Source organism: Lagopus leucura, unplaced genomic scaffold (assembly GCF_019238085.1).
Source record: "Lagopus leucura isolate 7727_CA_CO unplaced genomic scaffold, USGS_WTPT01 Super-Scaffold_100002, whole genome shotgun sequence".
NCBI lineage: Eukaryota > Metazoa > Chordata > Aves > Galliformes > Phasianidae > Lagopus > Lagopus leucura.
This window is the reverse complement of record NW_024962263.1, coordinates 67324160-67348258: the sequence shown is the minus strand read 5'-3', so window position 1 is coordinate 67348258 and position 24099 is coordinate 67324160.

The window sequence follows — 24099 nt, the reverse complement described above, 5'->3', positions numbered from 1 at the left end:
TTCAGAAAGGTGACTAAAGAATGCAGCATGAAAGTACATTTTTTGAAAATTTGATATGGCCTTTGTTGGACATTTCCTTTCCTTATCTGCTTGTATTTTCACTTTCAAGTTGATAACACCCAGGCTGAGTTGAAACACGGTGATATTTCTGCCATTCTCTCCTGAGTTCATTGTGACTTTTTTATCATCAGCAGAAATAGAGGGAGACTGAATTAAACAGGAGCTGCAGAACTTGGAGCCTGCGATAACAATACAAATGGATTTTCTCTAACAGAGAAAAACAGCTGTCTCCATTATTTGAATGCTTCACCTTTCTCCATTCCATTAATTGGGTCTTTGATCACAAGCTGAGGTGGAGAGGCCCTGATAAGGAATAGGTTATTAGTAAAGTAGCCTAAAGGAATGAATTGGGCCTAGCACTTGCTGCGGAAGATGAGATAAACCCATAATGCCTGTGTATGTGAGTGGTAGAGAGTGATAGGGCCCTCAGACTGCCCTGAACTGCTTGCAAGAAGACTAATACTCTAGTGCTATGATAGCTAATGCAGGATATAAATTTAGCTCCCGGGAATGGAATAGGATAAAAATTCCATAAAGAGTTTTCTGTAAATGGCTTACACTTTTATATCAAACTGTGTCAGAGTATTCACCAAAAAAAAAAAAAAAAAAACATTTTCTTGATCTCACTGTATGTTGAACACAACTGGAGGCTTTCAGTATAAGAAGGGGGAAAAATTACTGTTACATTTTTTCACCAAGACATTAATAAGAGCACCCTTTGAAGTGCGGTAAAGCTAAATTGGAGGAATTAAATTTGATTGAATCTAAGCCTGTTTATTTTTCATTTCTGCAGAGCAGGCGTTGAGTGATTTGTAATACTTCATTGGAAATCTTCAGGAACTTGCTATCATGTAATCCATTTTTTGCTGAAGAATACGACCGCAGGGGACAAGGCCATATTGGTTTGTTGTTAATGTACTGGAAAGAGGTACTATGGAGAAAACAGTTAATATTAAATTACGAACACAAGGTTATCTTTCTGCTGCACATGCTCCACTGCCCTAGGCAGGGGTAATCTGTTAATAGCATTCAGCCAAAATGACACCATTAAGGAACTGAAGCTACACATCTTCTGCAAGCTGAATGATGTATAAAGCGGGTTTTCTATCATCCTAGATGCAATAAATTATCCATGCTGCTAAAAATTGATACAAGACAGAAGTTTGATAGAACTGGCACCCCAGCACAAATGGAAACGCTGCTTGTCAGGAAAGGACACAGAGATGTGAGTGCTGCAGGCCTGCCTTTTATTTGTGTCTCTCTTTGCCCCTTTCTGATTTTTCATGTTTTAAGTGCCAATCTGGCACATTGCCTACAGTGGCATGTAAATGGTGGGAGATGAATGTGGAAGGAGGAAGGCACAAAATGTATAGTCCATAAAGCAGTGTAGATAAAGAAACATGAAAGCACATAGTCTACCTTGAATGAATAGGTTTTTTTAGTATCTGTTCTTCATTGCAAATGTCTCTGTGGAAAACAAACAAACAAAAAAGAAGTAAAAGGAAAAATAAAGCAAAGAGCATGTTAAATGATTTCTCTTGAAAAGAATTCATCTAAGAGCACCAGTTCAGATTTGTTCAGTATCATTTCATGATACATGAGGCCTCAGGTCTTCCCACTGAAATTATTCCACGTTGTTATGGCATAATGGAGGCTTTTATTATGACCAAGAAAAATGAAAACAGTTAAGAATCCTTTTAACTGCCGAAACACAGAGGATAGTTTAGCAAATTTTTAATTAATTCCATTGACTGGTATGTATTTACTATTGCTTCCGGACAGAGAGTTAGGTCTGTGGAGGTCTCAGTCCCCAGGCCACACTTAACCTGCCCAAGTAGGACAAACATGTGGCCCTCAAGCCCTTCATCCATCTCATTTCTTGATCATTCCTGGCAAGAATAAAACTTCTCAAAAGACTCTGCTTTGTGACTGAATTTCCCTGAAATTCCCTAAAGGGCAATTAGAGCTCTTGACCCTCAGTGGTACTGAGAAGCTGTGCCTCCCTCTCACTATTCTATGTCCTCAGGATTTACAAATGAGCCATCTACAAAGCATTATCAGCAGATCTCAGCTACCTTTGGAGGGAAGAATGACTCCCTTCTCCCCATTTATCCAAGATTTCAGGGGATAAACAATAAGAGACAGATTAAGCCAAGCATGAGCAGCACTGACGTTGTCTATTGATGGATGGCAACACATACCATCCCTAGCTGCTGAACTGTTGTGTGAAAGGGAGAGGAAGAGAGACAAAAAAGGTTTTGCTGTGTGCCAAAACATTTTTTTTTATAAAGTGGTATTTTATTTTGCTTGTTCTCCCTCTTCTGCTCATCTATGGTTAGATGACACATATGATTAATGTGGGAAAACATTTGAGGGAAGAGTAGCACAAATGAGGAAATTTAGTCTAGGTATATTTTCATGCTCAGAATAAATACTCGTATACAAATCTTTTTTTATTATTATTATTTATATTTTTAGGAAGTAACTGAAGTAATTCTGTCAGTCCCCACTCTTCATCCCTAAGCCTAACAATTTCCACATAGCATGAAACACACTGATAGGTTTGCAGTAGTCACAAGAAGGAAAGCAAGTGATTGAAGTATTTAGAAACAGAAGAGAAGGATGAATATTTGTAAAGGCAGCATGAAGACTTAGGTAATCATTTCATAAACACTGTTACTTGAAAGACTGAGTGGAATTATTATGGTATATTAAATCAAAATAGAACAGAGGAAAATGGAAGGCCAGATTAATTTGAAAGAGCAAAACATAGATGTAGGAAAATAATCTAAATGAGCCCTCTAAAAATGATTAAAAAGGTTTAGATTCTGAATGATAAGATAATTTAAACTGAACTCAATATGAAAGTGTAGCTTCTTGTATACTCATTCAGATTGTTAGTTACCTACCATTTATTTGTTTAATTGACATAGGAAATATATTTCAGCCATAGAAAGACAGTTATATAATTTGATTTTTTTGTTTGGTTTTGTTTTTCATTTTGCACAAGTTAAAAGTTGTCTCTTGCTCCATATCTAGGGAAGATAATTTGGTTTGTTTAAATGACATGATTACTGATGTACTTTTTAAATCTGGAGCTAAACTGAAGAGCTCATATGTGATATATGAATGTAATTTAAGTCAGATCTCTTGAGAGGAACATGCTGTAGTCCAACTGTCATTTACAGCTTCAGAAACTAATTGAAAAGGTGCTATTAGCTTAGAATTGTATCCTTTCAATCTGCCTCTGCACAGGTGTGGCTGAGAGCTTCTCTAATGATTTAGTAAAGGAGGTCTAAAATAGTTCTAAAATTAGAACATTTCCCCACAAAAATTTCCATTGTATTTTAGAAAAAGCAATCTTCTTTTGAAAAACATTGTGCAGGAAGAGAGGCAGAGGACACATGGTGACCGCATGTGAGGTTATCCCAGTCCAATCCCTCTGTTTGCCCTGCAAAACACACACCATGTCACAGCCAGAGGGGGCATTCCATTGGATGAGCACTGTATAGCAAGTACCTGTAGGTAAGAGAAGGTCCACGAGTGTCCTGCATTGCAGAAGGGACAGGGAGACTAAAAAGAGCTTTCTCAGGTTGCCATGGCCTGTATACATCCCAGCAAACTTCACTGCTACTGTTTGCTCTCCTTTGAGAAGGGCAGAACTTTAAGAATTATTTGGAGACCTTGGTCAATTTAGTGATGTGAAAATTCTATTTTATCACTTTGGGAACATAGAGGTGGGATGTATCCAAGGCGTCCAATCTGTTCAGAAATAATCCTGCAGGAACAAAGAGAAAAGCCCATATCAGCAAAGGTCCATTTCTTCTGCCAGGGCAGGTCTGGTTGTTTCAGTGGGCTCCTTGCTGCTGTGCCCTGCAGAGCAGCCAGTGCTTGTCTGGTTTTGAACAAAGCAGTCTGCTTTACAGCCCAGTGATTTTTTTCGTAAGAGATTTCTAATCCTGAAAAGGAGGTTGTCTCATTTTATACTTATAATGAAACATTCTTCTATCTAATTACTTATTTAAGTTACTACTAGTATTATTGAACTATGGGTAAAGTACACGCTAGTCATAACTCAAAGAAAAGAGGTTTGAACCTTAATAAAATAATATTCATTGCAAGTTACTAAACTGCATGGGCAAAAGCAAATATTATATCAACTGGTTCCTCTTAAGACAGTATCTGAATATGCCAAAAAGCTTGTTGTTAGTTGCAGAAAAATTACAGATGATGTATCTATTATTGCCATTGACAAAATCTGATATGAGATGAAGTATTTGACCTATCAGTGAGATCACACATACAGGATCTAAGTGAATAAGAACTAAGGAGCACTGTCAAGGATGACACTCTTGTGGCCTACAAGCCGCTAGAAGGGTGAAGGGGGAAGGAAGAAGGACCCAAGCTGCTGTGTCTGTCAAGGAGAAATACTTGGGTAGAAGCACAGGCAACCTACAGATCAGATCTTGACCTCACTGCTAGTGTCACAGGTAGAGCTTTGGCTTGTCTTTCCAACTGACTGTCTTCAAGGAAGTCTTCAACAGTTTAAGCTCAACATGAAGTCACAAGCAAGTAGTTGTGATACATGGGCTGATATTGTTCAGCACCATTTTCAGTACCTTGGGTGACGTCCATCACGTTTACTGATGACTTCAAACTGGGGAAAAATTGACAATATTCTGGGGGCACTGAATGATGAGAAATCCTGCTTCAACAAAACCAGATACATTCTCCTCATGGAATGGAATAACCCCATGCAATATTCCATGTTGGAGACTGCTTGGCTAGAGGCTAAATAAAAATTGGCAGTGAGTCTTTGACAAAGTGGGATCTAACCACATCCTGGGCTGCATTGTCAAGGACAGGGACAAGAAGGACAAGGGAAATCATCATTCCCTTCTTTTCAATACTTGCAGGAAACACCGTGTCCACTGTTGAGGCTCTAAGTACAAGAGTATCAATAAGTTGACGTTAGTCAAGCAGAAGGTCACTAAAGCAGCTGCGAGCTGAAGCACATACAGTATACAAGGGGAGGCTGAGGATTTGTTTGGTCTAGGGAAGACAAGTCAAAGAATGGATCTGATTACTGTCTTCAACTAGCTAAGGAATCTTGGTGGAGAAGATGATGTCAGTCTTTTTTCAGAGGCACACAGCAATAGGAAAGAGGTAACTGTTGTACATTTTGGCAGAGGAAATGCCACCAGGACGTAAGAAAAATATTTACATAAAAAATTGTGTTACGTACAGGGTCAGGCTGCCCAGAGAGCCTGTAGAGATGTCCTTAGAGAATTTTTAAATTATCGGACAATGTCTTGAGTAACTTGACCCAGTGTTAATGTTAGTCCTCTTTTGAGAAGGAGATGGGACAAGCTGACCTCCAGAGGTCCTTTCTGAACTGAATTATTCTGTGATTCACTACCAATTTTTTAAAGGTTTCCCTTTGAACTGTACAGAAAAATCTTCTATGGAGAATAAGATCCTTTTCCCTAATTTTAACCATGTGAAAAAGAGATTGGGGAATTTAGGGAATGTGAAGTTAAATTGCAACGTGATCTACAGAACATGTTTGCTTCTGGTTAAGTCAGTGATAGCCAGAAATCATTAAACACGTTGATGTTGCTGTCATTTTGACAGGTGATCAAAGGATGAAAGGAATAAACTATTACTTTGCTCCCAGTTTGTTTAAAGACACCAAGGAACGATGGAGAGACTGGAGAGGGGTGTATTAAATAGCTCTTCAAAAACACTGGATCTTAGTTATAAGAGTTTCAGGACAAAAGTTTCAAAACAAGTAACTCCCATTTTAATGAGGAAAATCTGTGTCCAAAAACAGATTTTGAACACAAATCACTGTGCTTGTGCTTCTAAGTAACTGATTGCTAATGTAAATCAGGTGCTAGAAGGAACAAGTATTCTGAGTCGTTTATTGTGGAGGGCAAATTTTGTGGATTCAAAATGGCTCAACAAAAATTTCTTTAGAAAATCAACCCTCACACATTCACCATGGCTTTTTATACTTTGTGGTCTGTGCAATTATATGTCTCCTACTGTGTCAGCAAAGCAACTTCTCTAATTAATCCTATTCCATTCCCACTAACCAAAATGGCATTCAAAAATACAGGTGTGCAAAAATCATTAAGGGGAATAATGTTTGCACTACCCTCTTAATAGCTGCTTTAAGTTTTATTCTCAGTACATCAATCCACATGAGAACTTTGCAGATGTTAAGAACACATACGCTCTATAAATTAATCTATGCCACTTGAGGGAATTGAAGGAAAGAAAGGAAATTCACATAATTCAGTGTAATGAATTCAGATATCTAGCAGTGTGGCTTTACCACCAGCTTCATTTTCATTTTAAGTGTAGAAGCTGGCAATCAAAGTTAGCACAAAAGTGATAGTCTTTTTATAAATGCACATGCTTTGCTTTTGGATGCTTCTTGACTGATAAGCATGGCTTCTCAAGAGTATTTTCAGAAAGAGCCAAGAGGCAATGCTGAATAGGTCAGATGCAAAAACTGAATAAGAAATGATGCTTCAGGCAAACAAAAGCCTCAGCATTGCCTATTAATTGATTATAAATCATTTTATCTTAGAATAAAGGAAATGATTCTACTTGCAGTTTTAGAAAAAGGGGCCACAGAGCAAAGAGAGGGGTGGTTATGTGTGAGAGGATAGATCAAATACGAGCACCTTTCTGCTAGCTGTGAAAACATGTCATAGTAAGTAAGAAGTGCAAAGAGAGATTTTCAAAAAGAAGCACGAGAGTTTTCTAAGTGGGAAAGGTTTCTTTTGTGTGTTCCAGCAATCATAGACAGTCAATCAAACAACACAAGTTGTGACCCCCATGCACCTTTCTTCATTCATGTGTGGATTACTGAGGAAGCATGTCAGAAAGGATCCGTTTAACAACCTCTTGTTTCTAACTGTTCTGGAAATCTTAAGGTCTGCAGACAGAGACTGGAACCAGATGTTTCTCTGTTTAGCTGGACCAGAATTGTTCCAGCTCAGTTTGAGTTCCCATCAAAAAGGAATTCAGCAGAACAGCTCAGATTCATTTCCAGTGGGAGACAAAAATAGTGGTTCGCTGTGGTTTTCTGTTTTTGTACTAGGCTTCTGCATAATTCCGTGTTTCTCTGCCACTCAGGTTGAGTGCAAGGGCTGGTGACTGACCTCTGCAATGAGGAAGGGTAGGACTCTGTTAATATGACACAAAGTGGATCCTAAAGTGCTGCGTTAGGTCCATCACAGCTGAACACAGAGGCAACAATGGAAACAGTTGGTTTACAGTATTCACAAGGTGGGTGTTGGCATTATAGTGGAATGGAGATCTCTAGTCACTCCGAATGTCAGCTGGTCCTCCCTCCATGTGGCATTGCAGGGCTAGCATTACAGCTGGGTCAGGTTGCCCAGGGTCTTTTCCAGTCAAATTTTGAAGTTCTCCAGTGACAGATTTCACAGATTCCTTGGGAAGACAGTCCAGCTTCACATTTTCTCTAGAACTGTTTTTAAATAATTGAAGAAATTTCCAGTTCAGAGGTGGTAAAAGGGACCTTAGGTCTATAAAAGCATGGGGAGATGACAATCTAGTCTCCAGATTAGGACACACAAATCCATTTAGGAGCCTGTTTTTGCAGAGAGTTTTTTTTTTTTTTGCCAAGTGATAGATATCACTAGTGTTATTCTCTTTACTCAGTATGCTGGTCAGATCTCTGGATGGTTAGACCAGAGATTTGGAACCCTACTATTTTGTGCTAACATGCAGTGCCTTTCAGATTTGTAGTAATGCATGGATGTTGCTATGGAAGCAGGATAGTACAGCACCTTATCTGTTCTTTTTTGTTTTGAGTATCCTACCTGTAATCATGCCTCAGAAATTGTAGACTGGATTTTGAAGACAAATGCATACGTATGCTGGAGTAGATGGCACACGGCAATACAAGCAAAAACAAAAGATGAAAAAAAAGGAGGAGACAAGCCATAATGGAAGATGTTTGGACCTGTGAACACAGCATCCATAGGCGAGAACAGCTCTGCAAAGTTCACAGTTATGTAAAGTGACCTGCATGGTGCAATTTAGCTCCTGTTCTGGACCTGGAGTTCAGTATTCCTCCAGTGCAAGAAAGACTTGTTGGAGCAGGTACAGAGGAGGGCCATGAGGATGGACAAAGAGCTGGATCATCTCTTCCATGAAAACAGACTGAGAGTTGATCAGCCTGGAAAAGGTCTTCATGGAGACCCTATAGTGGCCTTCCAGTCCTTAAAGGGGCCTTCAGGGATGATGGGGAGGGACTCTTTGTCAGGGAGTGCAATGACAGAACAATGGGTTATGGTTTTAAACTAAAAAAAGGTAGATTTGGATTAGATATAAGGAAGCAATTATTTACTATGAAGGTGGAACAGGTTGCCCAAAGAAGTTATGGATGTCTCACCCATGGAATTAAGTGGTCAAGTCCAGACTGAAAGGGGCTCCAAGCAACTTGATCTATTGGAAAGTATCTCTGACCATGGTAGGCTGGGTTAGAACAAGGTGGTCTTTCAGGTGTTCTAAGCCATACCTTTTTATGGTTTCTATGACCTAGTGATGTCCTTCCTGCTTTTAACTGGCCCAAAAGATTCCACAAGTCATAAATTTTGAAACCCTGGTTAAAAAGTAATGACATTTAGAAAAGAAATTGATTAAATTGTTATTAAGTGGAACTTTGTAAAAGATCTGAATCTTCTTCTGGATAAAAATAGTGAAAAGCTGTGCTGAGACTGTTGATGGGGAATTGCCAGCCTACACTAGTTGACATGGCAGAAGAAATTATAAAGAAATGTTACTCATGTTTTGAGTAAATACTGTCTTTTGATCACTTTCAAATCATCATTATAAGGAGATGGAAAAAAAGATCATGAAAGGAATAAAGAGAAGACCTCTTAAAAGACAGACTTTGGAGAAGTACTCTCATTCCTGTGATTTCTACCTGTGTGCAGTTGTCCCTATCTTTGGGAATCACTGCTGAAACAGGAATACTGATAATAATTAGTGCTGCCTTGTACTGTAACAGCAGGGAGTATTTTGTTCATTAGTAATCAGAAAAAGTGTGTTAACAGCCTATCTATTTCGAATGAGCTTCTACTGCAGAAAAAATTGTGAGTGTTTGAAAATCCATGTTCCTATTTTAGAAAAGTCCAAACAAGCTCAGAGTACAGAACTGCCTCAAAGGAGAAGACTGGTACATTTAAACTAACATAGTCACCATGGCCATCTATGAGATATCGTCTCTTCAGCCTCCTCCTTAGTTCTGTATTTACTGCATACCTACAGTCTTTCCTTTGTATAAATCAAGCTACCAGATAAACAATATAAAAATTGCCTACAGCTCCAACAGGCAAAGAGTGTGATGAATCTTTTAGGTTATTAAAGATGATCTAAAAGTTATCATTTTCCTATCCTGCACTATTCGTCTGTTTCCATGCTGTCCCTTATTCTTCATTAATAGCATAATGTAAACTGACTTATCTTTGGCCTCATGTCCTTTTTTATTTCATTTCCTACTTTGTACCACAGACTTGTTAAAAAGACTCATCAAAATCATTGTTACACCACATTTATATACATTACACTTATCCAGTCTTCTGTTAGCTCATAAATAATGTTTTTTGTGACTACTTTTATTTTTCCTCATTTGTCATCATGACTCTATCATTCATTCCAACTTTTCACTGTCCTCCTTTTTTCTTGAGAGTGACATCTCCCATGTCCCATGAATATTTTAATATTCTCAAAATATCCATGCAAATAATAATAAAATATTACCAGATTGCTATTTATGACATGTTATCTATTTATCACCTTCCACTTAAACGTACTATGAATTGTCATGGCTTAACTCTGACTTGAATATTACAAATCACTCCTGAAGCATAATTAGATTCAATCACAAAATACTCATTGAAGGAAGAAATCAAAATATCTCTATTTTATAAAAATATTTAAATGTACAAAATAGTTTTCATGTGACCTGGCAGCAGCTTGACTTAGAGAGAGTATGCAGAAACCTGAACTCTCTGTTCTGTGCACTGAGTACAGACATTGTTAGCTGGATGTTTCTCTTTCTACTGTGTTTCTGAGTCTGGGAGGAAGAAATTACCATCTTCCTAATGATGTCTTTTTCACAGTAAGCCATAGGGGCCTTGTAACTATTCAGTCCTCCAATATAGAATCTGTTTTAAACACAGGAGACTAACTTGACTTTTAACCTTTGCTTATTATGGAATGATATCTGGGTGACTTATGCCATCTAGATGACATCTGTTTGTTCAAACTCTTGCCTCATTTACTCAGCCTACATTATTCTGTTAAATATTCAACTTTCAGATGACAAATATTCTCTTTGAACTGTACTTTTTGATGATATAATAGGAGACCAATAATTACCTCAGAGCTATTAGGCTTCCAACAAGAATATATGATCGTGAATAACCATTTCTTAGTTAGGAAGAAGGCTTTACCACTACTGATGAGATACAAAATTATTCTACTCAAATAGTTTATTTTGGTGATGACCTTAAGGAAGATGCTTCAAAGAAAGTGTAAGATCCACAATACTGGTTTAAACTCTGACAAGCAATGTTACACATTCTCAGGACCAAACTCTGTTTCAGAGCAACTATATTATTGGCAGAAACATATTTTGGCAAAACTTTGGCAAAAATATCTAGAAGCCAACTACAAAAGTCGGAATATTATTAATATTTACTGTTTTTTAATTTCATACTTCTAAATATCACTGAGGTACATTTAAATGTCATTTAAATGTCACTGGTCTTGTGCAGGGCTCAGGGGAAAATGTAGAAATATAAAACAAAAAAGAACTCTTCAAGTCATCACATACTTTCCATAAACCAATCATATTTCATGGAATCAGAGAATCATTTCAGTTGGAAGGGACCTTTAAAGGCCATCTGGTCCAACTTCCTGCAATGAACAGGGACACCTACAGCTACACCAGGTTGCTCAGAGCTCCATCAGCCTAAGCTTGAATGTCTTCAGGGATGGGATACTGACCACCTCTCTGGGCAACTTGTTCTAGTGCTTCACTACACTTATGGAAAATTTATTTTCTTATATCTCATTTAAATCTCCTCTCTATTACTTTGGAACCATTTCCCTTTGTCGCATCACAATGTATCTGCTAAAGGGGTTGGCCTTTCCTTTTTTACAGCCTCCTTTTAGATATTGGAAGGCCGCTTTCAGGTCTCCCCGGAGCCTTCTCTTCTCCAGGCTGAACGTTGCCCATTTTACCCTTTCTTTCCTACCCCAACCACTCCTATCTGAAGATGATTCCAGGATCCCAGAGAACTGAAAATCTGTCATCTTTACATCTCCTTGTCAGGCCACATATTCAATCTTTTATATATTTCTATATTCTTAATTAAATCATATTTTAATTAATTAAGGATTATCATTTTTTTGTGAACCATATCCACATGTTTCTACTGTCACCATGAGACAATGCTAGGGAGTGATATATCACAGACAAATTGAGTATAAATTGTAGTCAGGTATTGACATCATTCATAATCTAAGTTCCTGGGGAATCGATTGGTATTATTTTCAAAGATAGGCAGACACCTGTATTCAAATATATATTTAACATAGTATAAGCACCTTCTTTGTAGGAATGGTGCCAGTTAGACTGATTCATTCGGATGCACAAGTTCGAGTTTTATCCCAGGGGAGAATTTTTGCCGTTTGTGTAATGCCTTTAGAGTCCAAGCTTATGTAACACAAGTCCACAAGAAATAGTACAGATTTTCAGTGTCAAACCCTGACTGTGTCATTGATTTTTAAGTTGGCTTCTGCATTATAATCAATTTTTTACAAGATAAAGATGAAAATATTAATAAAAACATCTCAATTCACTTTCTGCAGAAGCAACCCATTACTTTAGCACCATGAAAGCATTTGCTAAATGCAAATATTTTTCCATGTAAGAAGAGGGCTTAGCTTTGTCTTTACCTGAGGAAGCACACAAAGATCAGTAGCGTGAGGCTAGATAGGAGGGAAATACTTTGATATCAAAACTATCAGAAGACTGAAAGGCTAAACAGCATGAGTCAGATAAAATTCAGAACTGATCTGTCAGCCATTAAGTTATAGTCATTTGTAAAACGACTGTAGAGTAAAACACATAAATTGTCTTTAGAAATCTACTAGAAACACAGAGATCAGTCCTAGCTGACACATAACTAAGCAATTTTAAAAATTTTCAGGCATTTCAGAATCCCTTTTCCATGATAAATAATAAAAGGGCACTTAAGACTTCAACAGATTAAATATATTCTTGAAACATGCTCTCCAATATAATTATAGCAGAATATCTCAGTGAAATATAAAATATTCTTCTATACACCGTGACATGCACAAGCCTGACCACAAGTTACCAGAGTCTTTGGGTATAAGTGACCCACAGCAGCTCCCCTAGAAATTAACAGAATGAGTTAATTGAAACACTGGTACAATAAGAAATACTTGCAAACACCCAAACTGTGAAAGACTTCCAACGTCATCAAAACAAAATATAAACAGGATTAACAAAGCATCCACAAACAGCCCAGGAGCCAGTAAATATCATGTTTTCTAAAAAAAATAAAGCTCCACTAAAAACAATAAGTAAACCCAGTCTGCTGACTTGAAAATGTCCATCTTCTGTGCTTGGAAGAAAAAATATATAACTATCCATAGATGTATTTTTATACTTCTAAAATGCAAACTTATGTTAAAACTCAGATATGTATGCAACCCAGGTAATCCATGATCTATCTTAACTAGAACTGGAACAATTAAACCATTTACATAGCCTTATTAAATGTGATCTAGCTACAATCTGGCCCACCATTTTTTTTTCAGCATTTTTTTCATTTTATAAACATGTCAAAAATAAAAACTTGTTAGCATGCTTATCTGTAATAATATGTTTCTTATACTGTCTTAATTTCTTGTCTTTTTAGCAGTAACTTGAAATGCATACATCTTATATGACATTTTAAGCATCAATTTCATATCTGAGTAAAATTTATTGTTAAATTACTTAGGACTGGGGAAGTGAAAGTAATATTCCCAAGAAAAATCATGAAATACAGCAGATATTTATCATTTCTTAAGAAATAAGGAAAATGTCAGGTTAAACTAGGAATTTAATCATAAAATATATTGTACAAAAGCAGTTTTTAAAAACTATTCCATATAAAATTGTATTTTAATAATAGTAAAAAAGTCAGAACAATATATTGATGTGTTTTAATTTGATTTTAAAAATGCTAAAACGTTAAAGCATTGATTTTACAAAAAAAAAAAAAAAAGCACCAAGCGAGCACATATTTCAGTATATGAGCAGTCACATGCAGTTCTGTATTATAGCTCACAGGAGTGATATTAGATAGAGTAGCAGTGAATTTGACCTCACATAAATTTTAATAGTTTCACAGTAAGTGCAAGAACTGAATCAAACATATCTTAAAGTTCTGAGACTCTCTAGTGGTTTGGCTGTACTGAATCAATCTTCCACTTTCACCTGCAATTACATTTAAATTCACATGTAGCTTTAACATCATTGAGGCAAACTATTTGAGTAATTATTTGTCTAATTACTTATGTACTTACATCTTGAAGTTATGACAAATCTGATTTTGAAACACGGTGTCTCTTTGAGCTGTTCTTTTGTCCAAAATACTTTACTTTTCTTCCATGCCTTTTGCAGTGGGTAGTATAAACCAAGAGAACTAGTCTCAACTACAGCCAAGTAATCCTCATGCTTAAGCAGCCCATTGTCAGTTGGTTGCATTGTCTCCTGAGTTCCAGAATGCTGTAGTGAAGAAATACACAACTTCAAGTTGCACAACAGCCAGATAATAGATTCTAGGTGGCAATTCCTTGCTTCTGAGATTAAATTTAGGCTTTAGCCACAGAATTTACCTTTCTGTACTAAATCTGCTCAGTCACATTTTAAAGTACGAGTTTAAGGGCTTCTCATAACCAAGCAGTTGCTTTCAGTGTTTCTCTACAAGGCATAAAAACAAAGAATAACTGTAGAGAAAACAATAGTAGATGAAACTTAGATTAGCTTTAAGGTCTTTACTAAAAACAGAGATAATACAGCAGTGCATTCAGATGAGCTGTATCACTGGGCAGGGCCAGCGTCAGCTCTGGCTGCCATGATTTCCAGCTCCTCAACCCAAAAGGCCAATAGGGGCCCAAGGAAATCAACCACTTCTTATGTTGTCAGGTCTCGTGAAGAAGAATGAACATGATTTTCAGTCTCTAACACCATTTCTGAAAAGTCTTCCAGGTATACAAACTCACTCAGATTCACAGCGCAATGTGGATTTTAGCACAGGCAAATGTAACTAGGGCTGTAGGAACAAGCAAAATTGTAACATGTGTCATGCTGCTGTAAAGCTACACTGAATTATATTGTTCCACTTTTAAGGTATTGTTTGTGATATGTTTGTGAGTTATGCCAAAGGCACTTAGATCATAACCTCAGTACAATAACCAGATCTAATAAATAACTGAAGGATATGAACTGAACATCTCTGCTCTATTAAAGGCAGGATTTCTAGTCTGTGTTACAAGTGGTAATAATTACTAAAGAATGCGTAACAATAAAAAGACACTATCTTTTAAGCCATAAACCAAGGAGAAAGAGTTATAGTTTAATTAATTTTGTTTTCTTTTAGTAACCCAAATAAGAGCCCATCCCACACTCTAGGGCTCCTCAACAATAGCTCGGTTGTCATAATGAACTGAAACAATGGACAGCTCATCCTTCTCCAAAAATAAATGCACAAACAAACAAAGTAATCAAATAAAGACCCTTCACAGCAGGAAAATTCTCAAAGCTGAGCTTTCTGCTTAACTCTGCATCTCCTGTTTTCTGAGCGCTTGCATTCTCAGATTTGTACTGAACGTGTGCAAACTGCCATGTTAGACAAACAAAATCATGTGGGGGTCAACATCTACCACTATCCATTTTCTCTAAGTTCTCTCAGAGGGGGTGACTTGGGATCACAGAATTTGCATGAAGAAAATATAATCCTATGGAAGGGAAGAGTCAATCCACAAGAACATTCTGGAAAAGTTTGGTATTTTTCTTATGTTATTGGTGGATTTCAACATTTTCAAAAGAAAAAAAAAAATAAAGCTAGAAGGTTAGCATTGCAAACTGCCAAAAGGAAGCTATAATTGATTAAGTGCAGCTGTGAGAGAAAGATCTGTTTTCTCTTCGTGGATCATACTGAGAAAAATTGTGGTCATGTTGCTCTCAGAGAGGTAAAATGCCATGGTGGAGTAACATTCCCTGGAGAAGGAGAGGGTAAAGTGTATGTAAAGGAACATAAAGATTGAATAAAGGTGGTAATTATTTCAGGAAAGAAAACATTTTTTTAAAGGGCCGAAAACATGTGTAGTATTAACTATAGTTGCTAGAGTTTGTAGAATACAATAGAAATCCATGGCAATTCAAGAAGAGAAAGCAAACTTAAATGAAACTATAAGATATGGAGGAATAAATAAATAAATAAATGAGGAGGAAGATCAGTATCACAGGAAAGAATTTTGAAGTTTGGTTATTTGTAAATAACAAAACAAAAAAAATCACAAAAATAGAAGAAAGAAGATGTCTAGCAAATGGCATTAATGTTCTACATGTAAATCTGCTCTAAAGAAGCAGATATCTCTGCCAAACTTGGGCAAGAAGGTTGTATAGTTGTGATGGCATTTCTATGTTTTTCCCAGTTACCCAGAAACAGCACTGTGATAACTTTTAAATACTAATCACAAAATATTCCGCACAAGAACAGTTTTTTTACTAAGATGGATATATATTTTAGTCAGGATGAAGCAGCCTTGGACTTCCCTTGCTATGTGTCTAATTTAAAGATGTCTAAGACTGAGCTTAATCCAAACTATTTGGAAAGGGAGAAAAATATTGTTATTTCTTAAAAACAACCCTAAAGTTAGAAGAGCAAATATATTATGAAAAAGGGGCGTATAAACTATAGTCATGTTATGTAATAACAAAATGTTTAATGTTTCTTGTAGTAGAAACATTGTAAATCTGGGATGTAAATCTAGATATCTTCTACAGAAACGCTTAACCGAAGCAACAACAAAGCCTGGACATCCTATTATATGCTTTCAACGAGGGCATGAATTTAGAGAATGGTGGATAGTTAATAATGTAGGTGCTATCAGTACGTGTTGCTTTTTCCTTTGGATTGAGAAGATGGACTTTCAGAGGCCTGGAATAGCCTCCAGCACACATTCGGCCAAAGGCCATTGAATCCAGCAGTCAAGGAGAGAAACAGGCTACCTTCTTTCTTCTTCCACTTTCCCAGCCTCTAATACTTGTTAGGCCATTTCTAATGTCCTAGACTTATCATACTGAGTGTGATTCAGAGTTGTTATTAGTAGATATTTAAGATCATTACATTGTTTTTTGGAAGTGATTGTGTAATAGAGCAGTCAGTTAGCAATCAGATATGTCTCCTTCAAATGAAGTGTTGTCTTCAGAGAGAAAAGAAAGAAAGTCAGTGACCCAATCCTCTCAAGCACACTACTGTACCTCGAGAGAGCCTCGAGGATGAATTTGAGCTGAAAGTATTGTCTCCTGGCCAACTTCAGATTTCCATTCCACTGAACTGAGTCAATAATCAGGGAGGTAGAAGATACTCCAAATAAAATGGGAAATGTTACTTCCTTGTTTCCTTTCTTGCTCTCTACTTGCAAGTAAATAAGGAGTACTCTCCCAGAGCTTCGTAAGGTTACGGAGGTATAGTGTCTCCAACACTTATCTTTGCTTATCACTGAAGGAATGGGTGATTTTTTTTTTTCATCCATGAGAGTCTCATACTGAATACTGTTTGATGTTTACTGCTTTCCTCCCTTTCTCTCTCTCTTTCTTTCTCTCTCTCTTTCTCTCTTTCTTTCTTTTTCTCTCTCTTTCTTTCTTTCTTTCTTTCTCTCTCTCTTTCTCTCTCTCTTTCTCTCTTTCTCTCTCTCTTTCTCTCTTTCTTTTGCTTTTTTTTTTCTTTTATTGTTGACAAAAGACAGTACTGGCATTAATAACTAAGTTATTTGTCCTGTGACTATAATATTCTTTTGCTGAAATTATTTAGAGATCTCCTTAGGTAATAGGAAGGAGGTGTTTATTCTTCTACTTATGCCTTTGATTTATTTCTTTTCCTCCACAGCTCTGATCTTTCCTGTTCTTACTTATTAAACTGTAAACCCTTAGTTCTCTCTTGAGTCCCAGCTGTTTCTAAAAGGGTAATTCATACTTCACAGACTGAGACTCATCCTTACCCGACTCATGTTCAGTCTCTGTAGAAGAAAGTGAACTTCCTGTGGTATAAGCCACATGGAAAGGGTTAGAGCTGAACAATATTTATGTAAGCATGTTGTTGCTTTGACAGAGCCATGCAGAGCAAACTGTTAGGGGCCTTTCTGTTTAAAAGCTCACAGGACTTTTTGAAGGAGAACACAGGAATCTGTGGACTCTCCATGCTGTGAAGCACTTGGAGCCAAAGCTCAAGGGTGGTCTTTTTGGAAGCCTTGCAACAAAAAGTAAATTTTCTGTTTCCCCTCATTCTTGCCCCATCTGCAGTAAGTCCATGAATAAAATGTTTTGATCAAATGGACAACAGCGGGGATAAGATCAGGAGTTCAGGCAAGCGTGGAGTGGGAGAGCTCACAACAAGAAGAGAAAGGCCAAGAGAAATTTCGGCCAAGATCAGAGAAAGCTAGAGCTGTGAGAACTGGAGGGGAGGAAAGAATTTGGAAGGAAGTCAAGGGAAATAAAATTGTGAGAGTGAGTCAGGCCTTAAAGTTTAACACCAAAACTCTAAGACCTTTGATGAGAAAGAGAAGTAAAATTCTACACAAGATAAAGAAGAATGAATGGGAAATTCTGCCTCTAGCATCTTAAATTTCTACTTATAGTTTGACATAAATTTTTCACAGCCATCTCCCTATTCCAAAAGATATTTGCATCAGAGACACTGAAACACTTCTCAGGGAAAAGGTTGAGAACAATGGTGAATGATGGAATGAAGAATGATGGATCAGCACTGTCCTTACAAAGAAGGTAAGGTGGTTTCTACACAAGTTTTCTTTCTAACAGAATCATAGAATGGCTTGTGTTGGAATGAACTTAAAGACCATCCAGTTTCCAACTTCCCTGGGGTGAACAGGATTGCCACCCACTTGATCAGGTTGCCAGGGTTCCATCTGACTTGGAATATAATATTTATATGGTTAAATGTTTTCTGCAAAGAGTCATTATAATTTTCCTTAATTTTCTTTTCCTTTATTTCTAATCAACTCTAATCAACGTTTTTGATCCCCAGCTTATCCCATTATCACTATCCTGTTCTAATTATCTTCCTCACTGCCTAAATTACCATACATGCATTCTTTTTCCCCTCCAGGAGTTGGCTTCTCATACTTTGATCTGCTAATTGGCTTTTTAATCATTTCACTTTGTTTTCTTTTCTTTTTGATACTTAAAAAGGAATTATAGACTGTAATGACCTGAAAGCTACCAGTTTGATAACATTGACTCCTGAGACCTGAGAGTCAGCCCCAGATATGCTGATTCCAAGGCAAACAATGTGACTGCATGACCAAGAGGGAGAGCATCTCTACAACTGGGCATGCAATTAGGATTCAATTTCTATAGTTTCTTGCCTCACCCTTGAGCTCTTGTAATTTAAACATCTATCCATGGAAACCTGGGCTGAGACTGTTATCCCTCTGCAGCCTGTGCACAGCTTTTGTTAGCTGCTGCCTGGACATGCTGACGTAAACATGGAACACCATGTAGTAACATATCACTCAAATCAATCAATGAAGCTAAACTCCCTGTCTTTTGTCTAAGTGTGGTCCAGATTCTTCATCTTCTTACCTTTTTTTTTTCAGTCCTATTTCTCCTTTTCCTTCAGTACTTCTTTAAATTCTGTCTGATCTCTGTGCCAGCTTTTCCTTCCTTTTAATAATTCATGTTAAATTCCACAAAGCTCCAGTTTTCTTATTTTATTGACCCTTTTCATACACTCCTGACTTTCATTTTGCAGTTATGTCTACACATTGTCAAAGCAAGGAGGACCACAATACACAGGGTTGTGGACTAAAGATCAAACCAGTCACTGAGCAGAGAAGTTCATGATCTTTTGGGTAACATATACCCATACACAACATCCTGCTGAACCGGCATTTCAGACTCTAATAATCTTCACTTGACATTCCTGGATATGCCTAGTGATGACAGTCTCTGTATATTAAGGCTAGTAAATGTCTCTATTGCAAATCACATTTATGATTTTTTTAAATGTCTTGAAGACTGTCAGAAACAGACATCTGAAGGGTGCGATTTCTTGACAGACTGTTTATGTACTAATGTGTAAAATTTCCCTAAAATCTGCTCTGCCATTTCTGTTGCCCGCAGGGTTGAGAAATTTAGTAGTGCCTTATGTTAGTGGTTGTCTAATCATCTTGAATACAAGTTATTCCCATTGCACTATCATTGTGCTGTAAAATGGTTCACTGAAGTTTCCTAGAAATAGAAAATGGGTTTAAAAAGTAAAAATCACTGCTGGGTTTCCCTTTGCAAAATAAGGATTTAATTTAACAAATTTTGGTGCTTATGTGTAAAGTAAATATGTGTGTTTGAGGGATTGTTTCTAAGTGGGAGAAAATTCTGAATCAAAGTCATATGGAAAATGAAATGTTTAAGAATCATTTTATGACTGTAGAGGTAAAATTTTGCCTTTCCTGCACAAAAGACAGACTGACTGTCCTGACAGACCAGAAAGAGAGAAGCTGTGCTTATCTTTGTATTTGGTCAGAGTTTTTGATAATGATGGCACCATAGGAGAGGTCTGAGAAACCCATGAGGGAATCCATACCATTGCTGTAATACTGTTGGTACCCCTACCACTGTGTATCTGTGATGCTGATCAGTTAGAGAGAAAGGATGGGATTGAGTATCATAGAATCATAGAATCATAGAATCACCAAGGTTGGAAAAGACCTAAAAGATCATCCAGTCCAACCGTTCACCTATCACCAATAGCTCCCACTAAACCATGTCCCTCAACACAACATCCAGTCTTTCCTTGAACACCCCCAGGCTCGGTGACTCCACCACCTCCCTGGGCAGTCCATTCCAGTGCCTGACCACCCTTTCTGAAAAGTAATACTTCCTCATGTCCAGCCTGAATCTCCCCTGCCGTAGCTTGAAACCATTCCCCCTGGTCCTATCACTAATGACACGAGAGAAGAGGCCGACCCCCAGCTCACTACAACCTCCCTTCAGGAAGTTATAGAGTGCAATAAGGTCTCCCCTGAGCCTCCTCTTCTCCAGGCTGAACATTCCCAGCTCCTTCAGCCTCTCCTCATATGGCCTGTGTTCCAGACCCCTCACCAGCTTTGTTGCCCTCCTTTGAACACGTTCCAGGGCCTCAATATCTTTCTTGCAGTGAGGGGCCCAAAACTGGACACAGTACTCGAGGTGCAGCCTCACTAGTGCTGAATATAGGGGAACAATCACCTCTCTGCTCCTGCTTGCAACGCTGTTTCTGATGCAAGCGAGTAGGCTTGGCTATAACTAGAAATCCTTGCTGTAATTATGCTCAGTGTTTATTTTGTTTAAGCACTGAATAGTTTTGATCACATCAACATATTATTGTGGTGAAGGTTTTATTTCTGGCAGGGTTCTGCAGGTATTTTGATGTCAGGTATGAGCTACCAAACATGTCATTTTTCCCTGATGTGAATTTTCAGCGTATATAAATCTGAACATCTCCTACCAAGGATAAAAAGATTTCCAAAAAACAAAGTGTTCATTTCAAAGCATACTGAAACAGAGCATCAAAACATCAAAATCTTTCATCAGACAGAATAACCATATATCTCTCTCTTGCTGCAACATGGAAAACAAACCCTCTTCTTCCCACCCCTACACTACATATATGACATATAAATCACTCTAAGCATATGCACAGTAATTCATTTCCAGGTTATTTCAACCTTACCAAATGTCTGCCTTGATATATTTGTACAACAATGAAAAAATTAAAAAAAGAAGAAGAAGAAAAAAAGAGCTATTTAATGAAACGCGAATGCATTTTAAAACAAACAAGCAAACAAACATAAATATGTACAAGAAAGAGAAATGCCACAGCAGGAATTGATGTGAAAGATGTGTTTACTAAGAAATAGCTTAGAAAGTCTGAGCTATGACACTGACGTCACTCTCATACATCCAGTCATTTCAGACCAAAGATGTATGAAATTATAGCAAAGAAAAACACAGTATTTGTATGAAAAAATAACAAAATAGAAGCCAGGAATGAAGAAAACAATAAGATATATTGAAGCAATAAAGTAGCATTCACATGCCTTAAAAATAAAAAGCTGTCAATATTCATGTACTACTACTGCATGTGTATTAGATACTGCATATTTTAAGACATTAAGAATACAGTACTAGCTGCTCAGTGCAGCTCCATGTAAATAAAAGAAACACAAAAGAAACACATCTGCTTAGAGTCTAAACAAATTTATATTTTTCTGAAAACAAATATTGCCATTTATTTGTGTAAAAGGTTGCAAATTGTCTGTTATATTATGTATCTAAAAATAAATCCTTACTTCAAAAAATACATATTTTCTATCACAAAAGAGACAATCAAATTAAAACCTGATTGTATCATTTCATTGCAATAAAGTCTGGAGTGCACTTAAGATAAACACTAAAGATATCACTATCAGCATATATTTATGTCATAAGTATAGCTAAACAAATACTTCAATAAACGTTAGTTCAGTGAATTTCCTGTGGTGTTGTAAGAGGCTTTAAGAGTGCTAAGATTTATTATTTCTTAAATGTAATATAACAAAAAGAAAAAATGTATTTTTTTACCCTCCATACACTTTTTTTACCCTCTCTCACTTTGCAATGGAAATACTACAGATTAAATGTTTTGACTGAAGAAGTGAATCAGCAAAGCAAACCCAATTTTGTGTATGATACTAGAAATGTACGTCTGGACCTCTGTACCCTCAAATGTGTTTTTTTACTCTGTAAATTCAAAAAAGATGCAGCAACACAGTTTATCTGTAGAGTCAATGGATTTAAGGCAGGAAGACATTTCTAGTCAGTACAGTGAAACATATACTGTAAAGCCGAAGACTGGGAGTTTTTCTGAGTTAAACTACTGTCCTCTGGTTTGAAGAAAGATGTTCTTCAGAGAAAACACATGACATGCTTTATCTATGAATCAATCAATCATCTGGTTGATCGATGTCTTTCACTCTTTGAAGAAATGACAATACACAAGACTTAGCTGAAGTGGAACAAATGTTCACTTGCTCATCTTTAATGTAAATGTACCTTATGGATTGTTGAACTTTCCAGAGACTACTGCTGTGTTGATTAATTGCTAATGAATGCTAATGAAGGAGTGAGGTGAATATACACAGTGATGTATTTAAGTGATGATTGATTGGATTTAACACTAGCTGTCAGGAGAGTACTTACCACATGCACAACAAGTCCATAAATATGCACAGAACTGTTAGTTGTCTTCTTGTGTGTCTCTCTGGTCTTTTAAGTCGAGCTATGACAGGGAGACAACTGCCCCTCTAGACTTTTACTGCTGAAGGAAATTCATTCCTTAGGAAGGGCATCATTTTTCAATGACAGATTTTAATTAAACATTGATAATCAGCAAACAGTTGCACGACAAAATGTCATTCTATAAGTTCACATTTAAAGCTGAAATTATATTTTTAACACATTTTAATAATAAAATGTTTAGAGACTGACAATCATAGACAGAGACTGTTCGTTAAAGATCTAAAACAGACAGGACATTAGGACAGATGAAAGAATAAAACGCCATTTCCAATTTATAAAGTTTTGGGAGGTGGGAATTGGAGAAGTGATGCTCCTCCCACTGTAATTATAGACAAGGTTTGCAACTGCCTGAAGTACATGAACATCCACAAGTCTAAGGGTCCCAATGCAATGCATCCCAGAGTCCTGACTACATCCTTGGCTGATGTAGTCACCAAGAAACTCTGGATAATATTTGGAAAGTCATGGCAGACAGGTGAAGACACTGCTGACTTGAAAAAAGACAATATCACACCCATTTTTAAGAAGGGTAGAAAGCACAACCCAGGGAGCTACCAACCTGTTAGCTTACCTCTGTGCTGGAGAAGATAATGGAGCAGATTCTCCTGGAAGCTATGCTAAGGCACATGAAAGAGGGAGGTGATATGAGATAACCAGTATAGCTTCACCAAGGGCAGCTCCTGCCTGACCTACCTTGTCACTCTTTGTGATTGGCATAACTGCATCTGTGGACAAGGGAATTACCTGTGATGTCATCTATCTGGACTTCAGGAAGGCCTTTTTCATGATTCCCCATAACATTGTTCTCTCCAAATTAGAAAGACATGGATTTGATGGGTGGAATGGTCAATGGATGAGGAACTGGTTGAAAGATTATACACAGAGAGTGGTTGTCAGTGTTTTAATGTCTGGATGGAGAACAGTGACAAGTGATGCTCCTCAAGGGTCAGTACTGGGATCAGTACTTTTTAACATCCTCATCAATGACATAAAAACTGGGAGCAAGTACAGTGCAGATGACACCAAGTTGTGTGGTGTGGTCAACACACTCCAGGGATGAGATGCCATTCAGAAAACCCATACAGGCTCAAGCAGGCCTCGGTGAACCTCATGAGGCTCAATAAATCCAAGTGCAAAGTCTTGCACCTGGGCCAGGGCAAACCCTGTCATCAATACAAGCTGGGGATGAAAGGATTGAATACAACCCTACTGGAAAGGACTTGGGAATACTGGTGGATGGAAAACTGGACATGAGCCAGCAACGCGTCCTCCAAGCCCTGAAAATCACCTGTATCCTGGGCTGCATCAAAAGAACCATGGTCTGCAGCTCAAGGAGGTGGTTCTGCTAT